Raw genomic sequence first — 4,955 nt, 5'->3', positions numbered from 1 at the left:
TAACAGTTTTGGTACTAGCTTGCTCATTCGGTGGAGTAACTGGCGGTGGGTTCATGTTAATAACTCGTCGAGGACCCATATGATAATCAAAGGTTAGGACACAAGATATCTCAATCGCTTCAATTCGATGTCCTTGCAATCTCTCAAAATTCCGGATACAGGTGAATTACAGTTCATATCTCAAATAATTATTTCTTTATAAATTAAATCACATAGTCATGTAATTCAAATAATTCTCAATTAATAAAGCATGCTCGCATGGTATTTAAATAACTCAATCACATGCGAGAATTCAATTCATGCGGACTCGATCTACCCCGCTCACTTCTGAATTCAGTCCAAGAATCTTATCTCTCTGATACCACCTAATGTGAGACCTCGTTTCTAAACCACTATTCTCGGAGTAAACAACAATTAAACATACAAGAAACCAAGAATCGAAGCGATCACAAAATTTTATTTTATTTTTTTTAAAGGAAAACGACCGCGCGCCCGCGCCGAAGCTAGCACGCCCGCGCCCTCACCTCGCCAAAACCAGCGCGCCCGCGCCCTTACCTTGCCAAAAGGCCGCGCGCCCGCGCCGTCCTCTCGCCCAGAAATCCAAGGCACCGAAAATAAATCCAACCAAACCTAAACACTTGCATTTAAAGTATCTGACAAGCCAATAACAATACAAGAAAAGTTTAGGGAAGAAAACATCCGATTTCGTAGTACCTACATCGATTCTTGCTTACAATACAAAACGAGAAGTTCGTATGACAAAACATGTTCGCAAAACATAAACTAGATTGACATGCTGATTCGAATTCTAAACGAGTCTCACTTCAATCTCTTGCTCTTGACGTTAACCAGGTCTACTCTGACTCGGTCCTGCCCCACCTGTTGCCAAGTACACATACAAACAAAGACAACAGCCGGATAATCCGGTGAGAATACAATCACCAGTAAAAGAGACAAACATGCATATCAAATAATATATCAAAACATGATACATATATACAAGACAAGCAATTCCAAAAATCATCTCAAAACTTAATTCAATTGCATAATGCAATGCATGTCTTTAAATGTGGGATTATCAAGTCCGGATAATCAAGAAATTGCTGCTTTTGCTTTTGGGGATCCCGAGGATGAGATCATGTAAACAACTCACCGACTCTCTCGATCGAGGTGGTGCTACGTATCTCCATACTCTTGACTTTGGTGCGACTATAAGGAGTATGCTAGCACTATGTGAAACGGCTACACCCTGGACACTCACAATATAGCCCCCAAAACGTCTAACATAAAAAGGGTCGTCCTGCCCGATAAAATCAAGGATTCTTAGCTCAAGATGAATGCAATGCAAACATAACTCAATCAACTAAATTCGAGTAAAAGCAAATGTTTTAACCCGCATTTCTGATTAGTGATTAAATGAGTAATTAATCATGTGATCATGTTTAGGTTAAGTAGAACGTGATTAAGTAAGTTCATGTTGGGATAACGGTCTTCAGAAATGGATTCAGAGCACTCGAATTAGTTGAATTGGTTCAGCAGGATCGGACGGTCCGAAGAGGAAGTTCGGACGATCCGAAGCGGATCGGAAGCTCCGTGCCAGGATCGGAGGCTCCGATCGAGATCGGAAGCTCCATCTGCAAGATCGGAAGCTCCGATCTGGACCAGGGCACACATCATCGCTTATGTCAGCAAGGTGACATCATGGCTGGCGTAATATTGAGCGATCGGATGCTCCGAATGTAGTGACCCTTACCCGGATCACCTACTAAACAGAACTTAGGCATGCAATTAACTTAATTAAACAGATATCAGAATAAAACTGCGGAATCCATAAACAATATACAACCCCAATTAAAGGAATCTGTAATTTATCCAATATTATACAACCAAATCGAATAGCTGTATAACCCCAAACAACAGTAATAAAACCTAAGCGAAGCTCCAGCCGGCCAACCGCTGACTAGCCCCTCCTGGATCCACCCTCCTCGTCCAATCGCAAACCTTCCCCATGGAATAGGGTGTCCAGAAAATACAGAGTACGAGACGTGAGCATAAAACGCTCAGTGCGAGAGTATGAGTATACATGCATGCAAAGTGAACTCCCTATAGACTCGATGTCAAGGATCAGATAACAGAGACAGACCGAGCCCTGGTATGTAGCACGCTGTGCCGTCACTTCAGGAGGTGGCTCCCATACCGAGATAACCGTGGATACGCCGGACCCAAATCGATGGAAGTCCATCCACTAACAGGATAGGGTACAACCCTACTAACAGACATCTCGAAAGAGATACAGCAAGATGCAAATGAATGCATCATAATATCATAGCATATAAATCATGCAGTCACATAATACATGCATACTCAGTCAGGATATCTCGAACAGTACTTTCGTACCTCAATACAGTGCAAGCTCTACCAACTCTAGGTCCACGCCTATAGTCTGCTCTACACTGCCAAATGATACTACGATCATTAAAGTGCTCTAAAAGCCTTAACTAAGCTATTGCATACTCCTAAATATTTATAGGAAGCAAAAGCTATACCTTCGTCCGTCGTTAGCCCTTTGATGTCGATGCCTCCAGAACTTGGGCACAACTCCGCTACGACTACCGAACGCCTCGCCGACCTCTGGACCAAGCCTAAGAAGACTAGAACAGCTCCAAAAGGACTAGAAAGGAAATGAGAACTCGGAATTGGAAAATGAAAGTGAAGCCTCGGCCTTCTATTTATAGACAACGATCAGAGCTTCCCATCCTTGATCGGAACGTCCGAACCCCGATCGGAACGTCCGATCTTGCCATCGGAGCTTTCGAAGATCCTGATCTGCCACGTGTCAAAATATCACTTGTTGACTCCGGATAGGGGTGATCGGAGCTTCCGGTCCTGATCGGAGCTTCCGATCTTGCCACACGTCATGCCTGACGTAATACCGATCAGAGCTTCCGATCCTGTTCGGAGCTTCCGATCCTGATCGGAGCTTCCGATCTCACCTTCGGAGCTTCCGAACTCTATCCAAGTAATTATGATTAATTCATTTAATTACTCAATTAGGGTACGGGCTACTACATTCTCCCCTACTTAAGATATTTCGTCCTCGAAATCAGATTTTAAGTACCGAATGCAAATACAGAAATCAGAAACATTCTTTATTCAAATCAAACGTTTACAGAGTTTGCAACTGGATACAACTCAAAGAATGAAATCAAAACAACTCAGGATGGTCTTTACGCATCCTGTCCTCAAGCTCCCAAGTGGTTTCCTCAGTGCCTCGGCGCTGCCACTGAACTAAAACCAAAGGAATGACTTTGTTTCGTAAAACCTTATCCTTATAATCCAGGATACGAAGAGGTTTCTCAACATAAGTCAAATCCTTGTCTACCTGAACCTCAGACCACTGCAGAATATGAGATTCATCCGCAACATACCGTCGCAACAGAGATACGTGGAAATTGTCGTGAATACTGGATAGATGCGGTGGCAAAGCTAGTCGATAAGCCAAATCGCCAATGCTCTCCAAGATCTCAAACAGACCGATAAATCTGGGAGACAACTTGCCCTTAAGGCCAAATCTGAGAATCTTGCGGAAAGGTGACACTCTCAGAAACACTTTCTCCCCGACCTCGAACTGCAAGGGCCTACGCTTGATATTAGCATAGCTGGCCTGACGATCCTGTGCAGTCTTAATCCGTTTCTTGATCTGATCAACAATGTCTATCGCCTGCTGGATAAACTCCGGTACCTCAGCCTGTCTCTCCCCCACTTCTTCCCAGAAGAGTGGAGTACGACAACGTCGCCCATACAACGCCTCAAAAGGTGCCATCCCAATACTAGTGTGATAGCTGTTGTTGTAAGCGAACTCGATCAACGGCAAATGATCCTGCCAGGCTGAACCAAAATCCAAGACGCACGCTCTAAGCATATCCTCTAACGTACGGATAGTGCGCTCTGACTGACCATCAGTCTCCGGATGATAGGCTGTACTCAAACTGAGAGTAGTACCCATCGCACGCTGAACACTCCCCCAGAATCTAGAAGTAAACCTGGGGTCCCGATCGCTGACAATGCTCACAGGCACTCCATGAAGTCGGACGATCTCCTGAATGTACATCCGTGCCATGCGATCCACAGAGTACTCTCGGCTATAGGCAATGAAATGCGCTGACTTGGTGAGTCGGTCCACCACAACCTAGATAGCATCACAGTTCCTCGGGGATACCGGCAAATGGGTCACAAAGTCCATTGTGATAAACTCCCATTTCCATTCAGGAATAGGCAGACTGTGAAGCAAACCTCCAGGTCGTTGGTGCTCTGCCTTAACCTGTTGACACACCAAACATCTCGAAACAAACTGATAGACACTGCGTTTCATTCCCTTCCACCAGAAACGAGTACGTAGATCCTTGTACATCTTGTTGCTCCCAGGATGAATACTCAACTTAGTGCGATGTGCCTGAGATAAAATCTCCTCTCGCAACTCTTCATCCTGTGGAATCACAAGCCTACCAGACAAACACAGAAAGCCATCTGACTGATAATGAAATCCAGACGAGATACCCTCGTTAGCTAGACGAGCTAAACGCTGGGTCTTCGAATCAGACATCTGAGCATCTCGGATCCGCGAATACAAAGATGGCTCAGATAATATCGCAAACATCTGGATACTATGCATACATTTCTTATGTTTGAAGGTATAACCTGAAGTACAACAGTCACTAATCGCACTAGACATCGAACAAGTCTGAAGTGCGGATAGTCGCACCTTGCGACTCAAAGCATCAACGGTGAGATTAGCAGCTCCCGGATGGTACTTAATCTCGCAATCATAGTCCTTAAGCAAATCCATCCAACATCTCTGCCTCATGTTCAATTCTGCCTGAGTGAACAAATACTTGAGACTCTTATGGTCGGTGAAGATCTCAAATTTCTCGCCATACAGATAATGACGCCAGATC

This window comes from Henckelia pumila, unplaced genomic scaffold (genome assembly GCF_033568475.1).
Source record: "Henckelia pumila isolate YLH828 unplaced genomic scaffold, ASM3356847v2 CTG_557, whole genome shotgun sequence".
Classification (NCBI taxonomy): Eukaryota; Viridiplantae; Streptophyta; class Magnoliopsida; order Lamiales; family Gesneriaceae; genus Henckelia; species Henckelia pumila.
This window is presented reverse-complemented; position numbering follows the sequence as displayed.